At 39.3% G+C, this 16,360-nt stretch overlaps 1 protein-coding gene across 1 annotated transcript in view; it reads left to right on the forward strand.

Annotated features, from left to right (window-relative positions):
- The first annotated feature begins 281 nt into the window (after window positions 1–281).
- The window catches only part of jak1 (Janus kinase 1 (a protein tyrosine kinase)), a 62,742-nt gene continuing 46,663 nt past the window's right edge, over window positions 282–16,360 (forward strand). Inside the window, exon 1 of the mRNA XM_002931596.5 lies at window positions 282–455. The gene's annotated coding sequence lies outside the window, so the exon portion shown is untranslated. The remainder of the gene's footprint in view (window positions 456–16,360) is intronic.

The raw sequence follows: 16,360 nt of genomic DNA on the forward strand, positions 1-16,360 counted from the left end.
ACAACTTTTTTAAGCACAATCCTTCTATATCTAGAGGAGTATAATTCACTGGTACATTCATCATTTTTATAGGATATGTCTCCTTTAATAGAACTGAAAAGGAAGCACTAAAGGTTCCTCTAGCCGTTTTCGAACAACTTCGCCGTTCCACCTTAAAGAAAGTTAGCTAAAGCTCAGCGCATGCGCAGCAGAAGGCTTCCAGAAAACGGTGTTGACAAGAATTGTGACCGCTCGTCACGTGACGTCACATAGTTTCTCTTGCCTTGAGCTAAGAGACTGGAAGAAGGAACCTACCGGGGCGGCTGCGCAGGCGCACAGTAGGAGGAGCGGGAGGGGAGTGCTAGAGCTGCGCTGTGGGGAAGAAGAAAAAAAAGAGAAGTTACCGTAAAACAGCAGAGGAAGGGAGGGTGGATTAAAGAGTCCTCTGAAAACCTACGTACCGGCAGAGTGGAGAGGTAAGACGGAAAGCGATATCTTCCGGAAGCTCCTAGGCAGCTGGTTTAGGTAGTAGTAGAGTAGTAACGGGGGTGACAGAGTGTGGATCGACGGGCGGAAACGAAAGAGCAGAAGAGGCTTCTGTAGTAAGTAAGCTGGTCGCGGAGTTACATAGGGCAATGGGCAGAATGTAGGTCACATATGGGTAGGGGGCTATAGTCCCTGTAAGTTGCTAGGAGAAGGGACAAGCTTGCTGGGTAATACTGCCATCGGAGGGATACCAGAATTTCTGGGAAAACCCCGTCCGTAATGCTGAGAAACTATGTGGGGATTTTGGAGACTGTATTTGGTATCAGTCACAGAATGTGTCTGTATATTCTGTTTAATTTTTGCAAGTGAGAATGATATTGCAATGGTACGTGCATACAGGGAGCAAGGGGAAAGTAAATGCATATACTGCTTATATCTGACACACAGGATGGGGGATTTTCCTCATCACAAATGTAGAGTGGGATAAAAAACGGAGAAAATGTGTTGATTTTTTTAATATATAACATTTCTAATATATAAATGCGACGGTGGCAGAAGTGAGTAGAGATTACAGCTTGTCCGGGGTAGGGTTTCTGTACAGAGTAGGATTAATATGTTATCCCTTCCAACAGAAAGGCTTTTGGAAATTTCCCAGTTCTTGGCCAAATATATGTGTTAGCCCCTTACCAATTGTTTCCTTAGTTTTATATTTAGTGGGATACTTTTTCTAGCGCTAATACTTAAGATGCCTCAAGTGAAATGGGGTCACCAAATAATATAAACGTTTTGGATGGAGGTAAAAAAAAAAACATAATTCTATAGTGGGTGAGTGGTGACTTCCCATTTCCACTTCTTTCTAACCTCTTGGGCAATGTTACTGTGTACCTAAAATTACTATTAAATTGTAATAGAGGATCTCATGTGTATGGGATCCGTTATCCAGAAAGCTCCTAATTAAGGAAAGGCCACCCCCTATGGAATCCATTTTAATGAAATAATTAAATGTTTTAAAACATATTTTCCTTTTCTCTGTAATAATAAAACAATATCTTGTACTTGATCCTAACTAAATATAAGTAATCCTTAATGGAGGCATAACAATCCTATTGGGTCATTTAATGTTTAAATTATCTTTTAGTAGACAAAGTATGGAGATCCAAATTATACGAAGACTCCTTATTTGGAAGACCCCAGGTCCCGAGCATTCTGGATAACAGCTCCCATACCTGTATAAGAAAATAGCTGAGAATATTGGACTCAAACTGATATGTATTTGATTAGAGGATATTTGGCCCAGTCTTAGACACTCAACCAACTCCAGACTATTGTTGTCACTGGATCATTAGAAAACACATTTCAACCAGATATGCTAGCACAAATGAGTGTAATCTCATAAAAATTGAAAATTTTATATTTGACCACATCCAAAAGTTATTTTTTTCTAGTGCTTTTATTATTGTTCTTGTTAAAATATTATTTATTATTATTGCTCTTAACAGTTGAATGTGAAGACTGCCATTTGCAGTTGTTTGTAGATAAAACAGTCTTCAGTTTTAAGGTATTTGCTGAAAAGGCAATGTAAGCATAACTGTAGCAGCAATGTTTGCAGACACTTAATTACTTGAATTTCTGCTTCAATGAAATTGACCATTGGCTTCTCACAATATCATTGGTGTTGTCTTGTTTTAAAACAGGATGCATTATTTCCAAATGCTGCAGATGTACTTAATCCAGGATTCTACTTATCATAGAATGCTAGTATTTTTTTACAAGTTTTGGATTTTGTCAGGCTGAATCTGTGCCCTTTGGTATCATGGGAATTTATTATGCAGATCACAAGTTTGGCTGAGATATTGGGGATCAGGAACAAGTTAATATGGTGTTTAGGATCCAGCTATTGTTTTTTGCAGGAGGAGTTCTCAGTTGACAGAAGCCAGTTATTAAATTATTATTTGTTGCATCTGAACAAGTACAACAACTTCATATAAATGTGGTGCAGCAATCATGTTGTTTTTATTTATTTAAAAAAATATATGCTGTTTTTTTCAGACTGGAGGCTTCTGGTCTGGTTGTGGCTATTTAACTGCCTGGGATGTCCTTGTATGACATTTTATCATAATGTGGTCTAACATTTTTAATATATATAGATATATTGACCTAATGATATGAGGTTAAAAGGAGACCATAGCATATTAAAAAACTCCCTGTAATAGAAAAGTATCAAAATGGATGTACAAATTGTATTTTATGTACTAGCATGTTTTACAAATTGCATTATTTATAGATTAGTAAGTGGGTAATGCTCCAGACATACCTAGGGGCTTATAAACATGTAATACTTCAGACAATCACTGCTGGGTAATGTAGATTTTGGCCTATTTCACCCTCGTAAGTGTGCACAATGATAGGCACAGGAACAGCCTTTTAATGCACACACTGAGCAGATTTTGTCACTAAATGCATACTTTAGTGTTTTCCCACCAAAATCAATTCTGTGTGTGCACTGACAGGCTGATATTGTTCCTGTCAGTGCACACAGACAGGAGACATAAGGCAGCAGAGAAAATGACCCATGCTCCATTAGTCTTAGTATTATTGTACAGCAGATAAACATCAAGACCTGTCACCCTACTGTTCCCTAATAGCTCTTAAAATAACAAAAAAAACCCCAAAACATAGTACAGGTATGGGATCCCTTATCCGGAATCCAGAAAGCTCCGAATTACGGAATGCCCATCTTCCATTTTAATCAAATAATTCAGAATTTTAAAACTGATTTCCTTTTTCTCTGTAATAATAAAACAGTACCTTGTAATTGGTCCCAACTAAGATATAAATAATCCTTATTGGATGCAAAACAATCCCATAGGGTTTAATGTTTTATTGATTCTTTATTAGACTTAAGGTATGGAGATCCAAATTACGGAAAGACCCCTTATCCGGAATACCCTTGGTCCCGAGCATTCTGGATAACGGGTCCTATCCTTGTACTGCATGTAAATGTTAATGTCAGTTGACATTACCACAGGAAAGCATGATTGTCCAGCCTGGAGCTTACCAGAGGTTAAGGGGGATGCCAACTCAAAACTACAATTTTACATAGTAAAGAATCTTTTATTCTACTGAACTTTAAAATATAAATTAATTAAAATTAGCAAAAAAATATCAATTTAAAGTTGTATGTAAATTTCTGTAAGCAGTGTTTGCTCCCCTAGCAAATACAGGTCTGTAAATATTAATTTACATTGCTTCAATAATTTCAATAGCCATTACATTTACAAAAAACTGTTGCAAATTTGTAAGTATAGCTGACAGGAAAAATTCTTTCACTAGGCAATTTTTTTTTTTTTTTGTATTGACACCTTCTTTAACTAGTCCCAGCATTCCTGCACATCCTTACAGTCCAGTCTACTGCTTGGCTCTCATATATGAGCAATGCCAAGTAACATTTATCAAGTTTTTCTCGCCTGGTTTAAAGTTGTAATTGTTCAGGCATATACTGTTATTAGCAACATTTATTTTTTGTTAAATTAAAACAAACAAATTTCACTTTTGTTTATCTGGTTTACTTACTGTGTTTTATGTTTGCAACATTTTTGCCCATAAATGAAATGCGTTTTTTTCCATCATAGGCCAGGCAAAATATTTTGGCGGAAAAAAAAGTTGTAATTTGTAAATACTTGAATACTAACGTAAAGTGCTACACAATTTTCTGGCATTGTATCAATTGATTATGATAGGGTAAAAATATTTGATCTAAAAACAATTTTCTACTGGTAAAAACACCATAAAAAATTTTTTCACAAATGTATAAAAATTTGGACTGCAGAAAAAAGGCCATTTGTATTCAAAATTGAGCAGGGAAATACTTGACTAGGTAAATCTACTCCTTAATGTTCATCTTAATTTAAAGGACAAGAAAAGCCTGATTCATGGGGGTGACACACAATATTGCAATAGAGTAAAATCTAAAAATGTTACTCTGCTGTGTCTGTGGAAGTCTTAAGCTAAAGCAAATGCCTGGAAAGATTAGGCATGTCATTATTTTTTCCACATCCTAGTGCATTTTTTCCTAAAAGGAGCACTGACCCCAAGGATAATTCTTAGAAATTAGTTTCAATGGGTGCACCCCAAATTGGCACCCCAAATTGGCACCCCAAGTGTATCAGTGTTCTCTTGTTCTTTAAGTATATATAGGAGAGCTAATACTACGTTGTTCATAAAACAGCAATTTTGGCAAACCAATTTAAATATGTGACCAGTGGTTTAGATTTGACTTGGTATTTACCAAATCAAAATTTTGGATTAAGTGCCTCCAGCAGCCCAAGTCCTGCCTCTGCCTTTCACAGTAAGGTTTCTTGCTCACACTAAAGTGTGTGCTACCTTGGGCAAAAAATCTCCTAAAAATGCCTTGCCATTGCCTTACATTGCTATTGCACAAGTAAAACATATTAGTCATGGTGATCTGGCTTAAAGGAGAACTATACCCCCCCCCCCCCCGGGCTATAAAATCCCCCTTAACTAGCACTGCCTTGACCCTTCTCACCTTTCCCTTATCGCATAGTTTCTAACTTTTAAAACTGTCCCTATCACTAACCCCAACCTAAAAGAGCAGAGTAGCACAGCTGCGTACCTGGCTGACATCTTACCCACAACTGAACAGTCTTCAGGTCTCACTGACACGGACACTGCTTGCGCATGCGCAGTTTAAGCAGATTTCCTGCTACCTCCAACTGCGCATGTGCAAGCAGGGTTTGTATCGGTCGGAGAGACCCGAAGAATGTTCACTTGCAGGGAAGATGTCGCCCAGGTACGCAGCTGTGCTACTCAGCTGTTTTAGGTTGGGGTTAGTGATAGGGACGGTTTTAAACGTTATAAACTATGCAATAAGGGAGAGGTGAGGGTGGTCAAGGCAGTGCTACTTAAGGGGGCTTTTATAGCCCGGGGGGGTATAAATATCCTTTAACAGTGAGAAAATGCAAAGGGAGGCAATTATTTAGCTTTTTGTTCTGCAGCTCTCCAGTTTGGAGTTTTAGCAACTATCTGGTTGCTTGGGCCAGATTTACTCTAGCAACCAGCCTATGGTTTGAAAGAAATTCAAAATTATGAATAGAGGAGGGCCTAAATAGAAAGATAAGTAATTAAAAGTAACAATAGCGTTGTAGCCTCACATAGGAATAGTTTTTTGCTGCTGGGGTCAGTGACCGCCATTTGAAAGCTGGAAAGGGTCAGAAGAGGAAGGCAAATAATTAAAAAGCTAGGACTACTTTTTTGCAGCTGGATGTTTGACTGCAAATAGATACATTAAAACACTATAACTTGCAAAAAATGCTTATCTTGTTGGAGTTAGCTCTGTCTGCTGTTCTGGTTGGAGAACTCCCTAAGTGGTTTGCTTCTTTCATTCTAAGAGGGGGTGGCTTAAGCTTGTATCTGAAAGCCACCTAGAGTCTCCTGGCTGCATCTCTTACTGTTCTAGCCTTTAGAACAACAAACGCCATCAAATGTTTTTGCTGGTTGTCACACAAACAATAGTTTTAGTGAAAGTTAGTGTGCATGCATTCTGTCATATAAGGTTGGGTGGTGGTATCTTAGGCTTTGTCTGCTTATTGTACTCTTTGGAACAAACAACAGCTTATTGTGTCTCTTTGGGGGAAATTCACAAAAGTGGAGAACGAAAGACAGTTTACGGACACTTTTGTGAATTTGTCTTTAAAACAACATTTTAACAACATTTTCCCTGAATTTTTCCTGACATTTTTCCCTAAATAATGGAGTAAAACTTTGTCTGAACAATTCTAAGCTCTTCTGTTTTGCTTTGTTTCACCGAGCCTTCATTTCATATCTCTGATAGGTGCCCAGTTGGGGTCATTAGCATAATTATGGGGATTAGCAGCCTATTGTCATTGGACAAGATTCTGTCAAACTCTAGAACAGGGATACCCAACCTTTCTAAAGGTCCCAATACACCATAAGATCTGCTCGTTTGGCGATGTTGCCATGCGAGCGGATCTTCTCCCGATATCCCCCACCTACGGGTGGGTGATATTGGGAGAATCCAGGGTAATTCGATCGTTTGGCCCTGGGGGCAAAAGATCGAATTATAACGGCAGGTATAGGAAAATTCGGTCCGGGGACCGCATCAACGAGCCGATGCGGTCCCCGATCCGACTAGATTTTCTAACCTGCCCGGTCAGGCAGGCCCGTCGGGAGTGCCCATACACGGGCCGATTATTGGCCCCTGTATGGGGACCTTTACTCGTGAGCCACAGTCAAATGTAAAAAGACTTTTGGAGCAACACAAGCATCATAACAGTTCATGGAGGTGCCAAATAAGGGCTAAGTTTGCTAATAGGCAGCCTCTATGCACACTATCAGCTTACAGGAGGCTTTATTTCGTAGTAAATCTTTATTTTATTCAACCAAAACTTGCCACTAAGTCAGGAATTCAAAAATAATTACCTGGCTTGGGGGCACTGAGAGCAACATCCAAGGAGTTGGTGAGCAACATGTTGCCCCCGAGCCACTGGTTGGGGATCACTGTCCTAGAACAATAGGTGCAAAGTTCCAATTAACATTTTATAAACAAGTAAACACTGATTAAACAAAAAAGTGTAATTTATACAGTCTTGTATATAAAAAGTTTTTACCTGACATTTGCATTAATATTCTATTTTCACCTTAATTTATGAGGCAATGATAACTTAAAAAAAAAATAAAAATAAATAAATATATATATATACATATATATATAGTATAAAAAAGACCAGCAACACCAGGATTTCTTGTGAAAAAATCAAAACATATATTTAAAGTAGCATAAGCAGCCCAATGGGGACCGAAACATTATGTCAGCTGTTTATGCTACTTTAAATATATGTTTTGATTTTTTTACAAGAAATCCCTCTGTTGCTGGTCTTTTTTATACTATTGGAACCTATTACCGAGCACCCGAGGTATGTTATGTAGCGGTGTGCCATCCTTTGTTTATATATATATATATATATATATATATATATATATATATATATATATATATATATATATATATTGTATAAATCTTTATTTAAAGGAAAAGTAAAGCCTCCCAGGTAAATTCTTTATTTTACCAGCAGTGTCCCCCTCTTTAATCACTTTACTGACACTTGTCCCGACTTATTTGTGCCCCCATGACAGAACTATAGAGATGCTTGACAACATTGCTCCCCACCTTTAGCTCTGTCACTTCTGTTTCCAGCAGCCATCTAGGTCATCAGCAAGCAGCATGTGCACACTGGCTCTCAAACAAGGGTATTGGGGTACTGTGAATTCAAGGTTGTACTGGGGAAAAACCTGGTGGGCCTTGGTCTTGTTGGGCCCCTTTTCATCGAGCATGTTGGTGGGTGAGCCAGATTGCTGTTGACTGGTAATCAGTAGGGGGTAGAGAAGTAGTGCAGTGGCATAGTAGTGCAGGGGCTGGGCCCTTGATTCACTTCTTCACATTAAGTGTTTAGACTCTTAAATCTTGTTACAGAAGTGGAACTTACACAAAAATTTAGAAACAATTACAAAGCCCACCATGTTCTGAAAAAAAATATGTATAGTTTTCCTAGGCAATCTAAAATGCCCCTAAGCAGAAATGACATTAAATGAAATGCAAAATCATTATTACAGGTCTCATGTAGATGTGGGACTGAGCTAAAGAAAAATTCATAAAAAAATGTCATCTAAAAGACAAAATCCAAAAACTGTTTGTTTAAAAGACAAATTAACAAAGGTGGAGATAGAGGTTTGTGAATAAGGTGAAAAATCTGACAAATCTCCACTTTATTTTGTCTCAATATCACCACTTTTTGTGAATCCCCACTTTGGGTTGCAAAAGTTACTTGTGTGATACACCTACCTCATTATAACCAATGTTGTTGTTATATGAAGAAAACATATTTACATTAAATGGCTTGTTTCTTGGAAAATAGTTTGGCAGAAACATTAATATATTTAGCAAATGTATTCCAGTATGTTTCCTGAAAAACAGGTTAGGCTGGAAGGAACTGTGAACAAATCAAGTTGCAGCCCATGTCCTAATTTAAATGGATATCTCATCTGTGTTTTCATATGAGTATTATAAAACATAATTTGAGTAATAAAAAAAGACTAAGATTTGCCCACAGCTGATAACTTGTAGCACGCAACCAGAGGTGTGTTTTCAAACAGCTGCTACCTGCTGATTGGTTACTAGACAAGTAGCAAACTTTATACTGTTTATTACATTACCCCAAGTCAGCACATAACAGGGAGCATCATATTCATAGATATTTAGTTTCTACTGTGATAAGTGTCCTGTTTTTTTCTGGATGGTTAAAATTAGCGGGAGGGACCCCCCACTGGTACAGACGCTAGCTGGCAAAAATCTTATAAGACAAGATGAGTAGGGCCCTTGTTTTTTAATTTGTTGCATAGTTTAAAGCCTCCATGTTATCTGATACAGTGTTGCAGAAAATGCTTGATGTGTATAAATATAATAATTATAAAAAGTGAAATATTGTTGCTTTACAATTTCTATGAAGAAACTTACAGTCAATTACATTGTATCTAACATAAAATATTAAATGAAAATGGTAAAGAAAATAGTTTTCTTCTTATAGACAGTCGAAAATATTATTTCATAGAAAAAAGTAATTAAATTAATTAAGGGCTTTGATTAAAAAGTTGCCACAGAGCAGTCTTTACTGCAGCAGATCTTACATCATCCCCACAGAGCTCTTCACTTTTATCATTCTTCAAATTTAATTCTTTGACTCCTGAGACCAATTCTAAAGTCTTTCAGCCTCGCTTGTCCACTGCATTTATGACATGCTTTACTGATCCCATGCCCTACTTTTGGCACAGGTATTGTGCAGCTAACCGTACTTCAACATATATAGAATTTTTCCTTCATATCTTGAAATGTTATCTATCAAATATGCATTCAAGTTTATTCGCAAAAACGCTACTGTGGGTTTATCTTGCCTTTTTAATAGAGTCTGATTTTCCTGTGCCACTAACTTTAAACTCTGTTTATTTTTCTTCATTATCTTCAGCTTACCTTTCAAACTGATCCTTCTCTGTGTCTTATGCTGAAAAAAATTTCCTTTAAGGTGGCCATACACGTTCAAATTTTAGTCTTCTTTCCACAAACGTTCCTGGTTCTAATAGGCTCCCTACTTCCCACTTGCTGCCCCCCTGCTGCTTTACACTTGCTCCTTGCCTCTTCCAACCGCTCCCCCTTTTGTGCACTCCCTAGCAATGGTGCCTGAGGCTTGTGTATCCTCTTCCAAACCCAAGTTTTGACCCTGTTTATATTATATATGTAACAATGTAATTACTGTGTTAAAAATATGTTGTGTGGAGTCAAGGCAAAGGCAGTTGGCATCACAGGTGACCACAGTCAACCAGTAGAGCAGAGCCCAACACGGCACATGGAGTCAGGGGGGCAACTAGGTTTTTTCCCTGTATCCCAGTGGGCCAGTCTGAACCCTGAGTGTGTTTTAACAAAATTTGGAAAAAAACAACACATAAAGGTGTTATCTAGAATGCTGTAATTTGGATCTCTATACATTAAGTCAACTAAAACATAATGTAAACATTAAATAAACCCAATAAAATTGTTTTGGCTCCAATAAGGATTCATTATATCTTAGTCGGGATCAAGTACAAGGTACTGTGTTATTATTAAAGAGAAAAAAGTAATGAATTTGTAAAAATTGAAATATTTGATTAAAGTTGAGCCTATGGAAGAAATAATTTGGAGCTCTCTGGATAATGGGTTTCCAGATTATGGATCTCATACCTGTATATAACACCATATAATACTTAAAAGGAAAAGTTACCTTTAAAAAGGTAATTATGTTGGGTTGAAAACCCCAACATACTGTTCTTCGACTTTAGCTTATTCTTCCGCTTCTTCTTCTTTTTCTTCTTCTTATTCTTAGCGCCCCCTATTTTCTAAACGCTACTCCTCCTACAGTTTTAGGGGTACAACACCCAAACTCCCCACACTTCTTCGCCCTATAGCAGAGCAGGTTGCTTGTGCTTTTCTAGGCGATCCGGCCCCCCGTCTTTTTGTGGCGCCGTTCCGAACCCCCCAATTTTCCCATTGACTTTGACAGGGAAGATTTTCAAACTGCTGCCACACTTACAGCTTTGAAGCTACACCCCCCAAACTTGAATAACATAATCATGGGGTCACCCCGAATGAACCAGCAACATTTGTTGGATGACCCCAAAGTGGGAGGGGCCAACAACAGCCAATCAAATTTTAATCATTGACTTTAATGGGGAAATTGAAACTGCTGCCAATCTTACAGCTTTGAGGCTACACTCCCCAAACTTTAATCACATAGTCATGGGGTCAGCCTGAATGAAAATAGCATGATTATTGGATGCCCAAAAGTGGGCGGAGCTGTGAACCGCTAATCAGATTTTACCTATTGATTTGGTGGAAATCCAACCTGCTGCCATTCTCACAGTAATAACGTCGGGGTCCCCAAACTTTTTACACTTGGTCACTAGGGGACTGCAGTTTAAGTTTTGAAAAGTGGGCGGAGCCACCAACAGCCAATCAAATGTCACCTATTGATTTTTATTGGTTTGATGCCAGATTTTCCAAACTTTGCACATTCAGGTTTTTTTTAAAAAAAAAAAAAACCACAAAGTGGGAGGGGCCAACAGCAGCCAATCATATTGTACCCATTGACTTTTATGGGGAAATTGAAACTGCTGCCAAACTTACAGTTTTGAGGCTACTCTCCCCAAACTTGAATCACACCGTCATGGGCTCAGCCTGAATGAAAATGTGATGATTGTTGGATGCCCAAAAGTGGGCGGAGATGTGAACAGTCAATCAGATTTTACCTATTGACTTGGCAGAAATCCAACCTGTTGCCATTCTCACAGTAATAACACCGGGGTCCCCAAACTTTGCAGGGTTAGGCACCAGGTAACTGTGGTTCAAGGTAAGAAAAGATGGGTGGAGCCACCAACAGCCAATCAGAGTTTACCTATTGACTTTCAATGGGGAAATTCAACCTGCTGCCATTCTCACAGTATTAACACCAGGGTCCCCAAACTTTTCACAGTTGGTCACTAGGGGACTGCAATTTTACTTCTGAAAAGTGGGCAGAGCCACCAACAGCCAATCAGATTTCACCTATTGATTTTTATTGGTTTGTTGCCAGGGTTCCCAAACTTTGCATAGTCAGTCACTGGGTGACTACGCATTTAAGGTTTTTTGTATTTTTTTTAAGTGGGTGGAGCCACCAACAGCCAATCAGATTTTACCTATTGACTTTTAATGGGAAAATTCAACCTGCTGCCATTCTCACAGAATTAACACCTGGGTCCCCAAACTTTTCACAATTGGTCACTAGGGGACTGCAGTTTTAGGTTTGAAAAAGTGGGCGGAGCCACAAACAGCCAATCAGATTTCACCTATTGAATTTTATTGGTTAAGTGCCAGGGTTCCCAAACTTTGCACATTCAGTCACTGGGTGACTACATACTCAAAGTTAGAAAAAGTGGGCGTGGCCACCAAAAGCCAATCACATTTCTTTCATTGTTTTCAGTGGGAAAATTTTAACTGTTGCCATTCTCACATGTTTAATGTCAGGGTCCCCAAACTTTGCACAGTCAGTCACTGGGTGACTATGTTCCACGTTTGGAAAAGTGGGCAGGGCCAACAACAGCCAATCAGATTTCACCTATAGACTTCATATGTTTAAATTTAAACTGCTGCTATTCTTTAAATATTAATACTAAGGTCTCCAAACTTTGCAGAGCTAGTCACCAGGTAACTGCGGTTCAGAGTTGGAAAAAGTGGGCGGAGCCACCAACAGCCAACCCATTTCCACCCATTTAATTTCATTGGTTTATATTTAACTGATGCCATTATTTAAGTATTAATTCCAAATAATTAATTAATTGACTTTTATTGGTTTAAATTTAAACTGCTGCGGTTCTTTAACTATTAATCCTATGGTCCCTAAACTTTGCAGAGTTAGTCACTGGGTAACTGCAGTTCCAGGTTAGAAAAAGGGGGTGGAGCCGCCAATCAGATGTCACTCATTGACTTTCAGTGGGGAAATTTAAATTGCTGCCATTCAGACACTATTAAAGCCAGGGTCCCCAAACTTTTCTCAGTGGTTTTACTATATAACTGTAGTCCAAGGTTAGAAAAAATGGGCGGAGCCAACAACAGATCAGATTTCATTCAGTGACTTCATGCTTTTCAACCCAACATGAAGTTTGTTCACCAAAATGGTACGGTCTGATCTTTAGTTATAGGGGCTGTCATGAAACCGTATCATTATGTTGGGTTAAAAAACCCAACCTACTGTTCTTCGACTTTAGCTTATTTTTCCTCTTTTTCTTATTTGTTGTCTTAGTGCCCCCTATTTTCTAAACGCTACTCCTCCTACAGTTTTAGGGGTACAACACCAAAACTCTCCACACATCTTCCCCTTTAGCTGAGCAGGTTGCTTGTGCTTTTCTAAGCGATCCTGCCCCCCCCATCTTTTTGTGGTTCTGCTCTGAACACCCCAATTTACCCATTGACTTTGACAGGGAAGATTTTCAAACTGCTGCCACTCTTACAGCTTTGAAGCTACAGCCCCCAAACTTGAATAACATAATAATGGGGTCACCCTGAATGAAACAGCGACATTGTTGGATGACCCTAAAGCGGAAGGGGCCAACAACAGCCAATCAGATAATTGAAACTGCTGCTAATCTTACAGCTTTGAGGCTACACTCCCCAAACTTGAATCACATAGTCATGGGGTCAGCCTGAATGAAAATATGATGATTGTTGGATGCCCAAAAGTGGGCGGAGCTGTGAACAGCCAATCAGATTGTACCTATTGACTTGGCAGAAATCCAACCTGCTGCCATTCTCACAGTAATAACACTGGGGTCCCCAAACTTTGCAGAGTTAGGCACCAGGTAACTGTGATTCAAGGTTAGAAAAAGTGGGTGGAGCCACCAACAGCCAATCAGATTTTACCTATTGACTTTCAATGGAGAAAAGTCAACCTGCTGTGATTCTCCACAGTATTAACACCAGGATCCCCAAACTTTTCACAGTTAGTCACTAGGGGACTGCAGTTTTAGTTTTAAAAAAGTGGTTGGAACCACCAACAGCCAATCAGATATCCCCTATAGAATTTTATTGGTTTGATGCCAGATGGTACATTCCGACCCTCCCCCAAAAAATGGTACGATCCAACCCCCCCTACAAAAAAATTGGTATGGTCCGACCCCCCCCCCTCCAAAAAAATGGTACGGTCCGACCCCCCCTCCAATAAAATGGTACATTCCGACCCCCCCCAAAAAATAGTACGGTCCAACCCCCCCCCCGTACAAAAAATTGGTATGGTCTGACCCCCCCTCCAAAAAAATGGTACGGGCCGACCCCCCCCCCCAAGAAAATGGTACAATCCAACCCCCCCATCCACCAAAATGGTACGGTCCGACCCCCCCTCCCCTCCAAAAAAATGGTACGGTCCGACCCCCCCCTAATAAAATGGTATAGTCCAACCCCCCCGTCCACCAAAATGGTAGGTCCAATCTTTAGTTATAGGGGCTGTCATGAAACCGTATCATTATGTTGTGTTGAAAAAACCGACCTACCGTTCTTCAACTGTTTTTCAGCTTATTCTTCCTCTTTTTCTTCTTTGTTGTGTTAGCGACCCCCATTTTCTAAACGCTACTCCTCCTACAGTTTTAAGGGTACAACACCCAAACTATCCACACTTCTTCACCCTATAGCAGAGCAGGTTGCTTGTGCTTTTCTAAGTGATCCTGCCCCCCCCCCCCCCGTCTTTTTGTGGTGCTGCTCTGAACACCCCAATTTTCCCATTGACTTTGACAGGGAAGATTTTCAAACTGCTGCCACACTTACAGCTTTGAAGCTGCATCCCCCAAACTTGAATAACAGAATCATGGGGTCACCCCGAATGAAACAGCGACATTTGTTGGATGACCCCAACAACAGCCAATCAAATTTCACCCATTGACTTTTATGAGGAAATTGAAACTGCTGTCAATCTTACAGCTTTGAGGCTACACTCCCCAAACTTGAATCCCATAGTCATGGGGTCAGCCTGAATGAAAATATGATGATTGTTGGATGCCCAAAAGTGGGCGGAGCTGTGAACAGCCAATCAGATTGTACCTGTTGACTTGGCAGAAATCCAACCTGCTGCCATTCTCACAGTAATAACACTGGGGGTCCCCAAACTTTGTAGAGTTAGGCACCAGGTAACTGTGATTCAAGGTTAGAAAAAGTGGGTGGAGCCACCAACAGCCAATCAGATTTTACCTATTGACTTTCAATGGAGAAAAGTCAACCTGCTGTGATTCTCCACAGTATTAACACCAGGATCCCCAAACTTTTCACAGTTAGTCACTAGGGGACTGCAGTTTTAGTTTTAAAAAAAGTGGGTGGTGCCACCAACAGCCAATCAGATATCCCCTATAGAATTTTATTGGTTTGATGCCAGAGTGCCCAAACTTTGCACAGTCAGTCGCTGGGTGACTACATACTCAAGGTTAGAAAAAGTGAACTGAATTGCCAAGAGCCAATCACATTTCTTTCATTGTTTTCAGTGGGGAAATTTTAACTGCTGCCATTCTCACAGTATTAACCCCAGGGTCCCCAAACTTTTCTCAGTTGGTCACTAGGGGACTGCAGGTTTAGTTTTAAAAAAAGTGGGTGGAGCCAACAACAGCCAATCATATTTCACCTATTGAATTTTATTGGTTTGATGTCAGGGTCCCCAAACTTTGTTTGTCACTGGGTGACTATGTTCAAGTTTAGAAAAGTGGGCAGGGCCAACAACAGCCAATCAGATTTCACCTATAGACTTCATATGTTTAAATTTAAACTGCTGCCATTCTTTAAATATTAATACTAAGGTCCCCAAACTTTGCAAAGCAGAGCCACCAACAGCCAATCCATTTCCACCCATTAAATTTCATCCAATCAAATTTCATACATTGAATTTTATTGGTTTAAATGTAAAATGCTGTCATTCTCACACTATTTATGCCAGGGTGCCCACTGTTTGTCACTGGGTGACTTCGAATCAAGGTTAGAGAAAGTAGGCAGAGCCAGCAACCACCAATCACAATTTACCTATTGACTTTTATTGGTTTAAATTTAAACTGCTGCCGTTCTTTAACTATTAATCCTAGTCTAGTGTCCCTAAACTTTGCAGAGTTAGTCACTGGGTAACTGCAGTTCCATGTTAGGAAAGTGGGAGGAGCCACCAACCACCAATCAGATGTCACTCATTGACTTTCAGTGGGGAAATTTAAATTGCTGCCATTCAGACACTATTAAAACCAGGGTCCCCAAACTTTGCACAGTGGTTTTTACTATATAACTGTCATCCAAGGTTAGAAAAAGTGGGCAGAGTCAACAACAGATCAGATTTAATTCAGTGAAAACCGTCAGTGACAACGTTTTTCAACCCAACATGAAGTTTGTTCTCAAACTTCCCTTTCTAGTTCTAAAATGTTATTTCCTGTTAAAGCTATATGTGTCTGACTGTTACATTCTGCTTACTCCAAACAATGTTGCCAACCAGTTGATTAAAATGATTAAAAGACCAAGAGGGGACTTAATTAGTCAGATCCAGTAAACAGAAAGGGATAAACAACAGAAATTCCATTTACATGTAACTTTATAATAATTGAAAAGCATTTATGAATCTATATTGGAAAGCTGCTTAGAATTATATTTTCCTTCATTATGTAGTGGAGCTACCCTTTATGGTTACTTTTCTGAAGACAGTTGTTTAGGGTTAACAGGGTATTTTTTACAGATTCAAGGGTTACTTGCATTATGTATCTGCTACTCAGAATCATCTTACTTCATCAT

Source organism: Xenopus tropicalis, chromosome 4 (genome assembly GCF_000004195.4).
Source record: "Xenopus tropicalis strain Nigerian chromosome 4, UCB_Xtro_10.0, whole genome shotgun sequence".
Classification (NCBI taxonomy): domain Eukaryota; kingdom Metazoa; phylum Chordata; class Amphibia; order Anura; family Pipidae; genus Xenopus; species Xenopus tropicalis.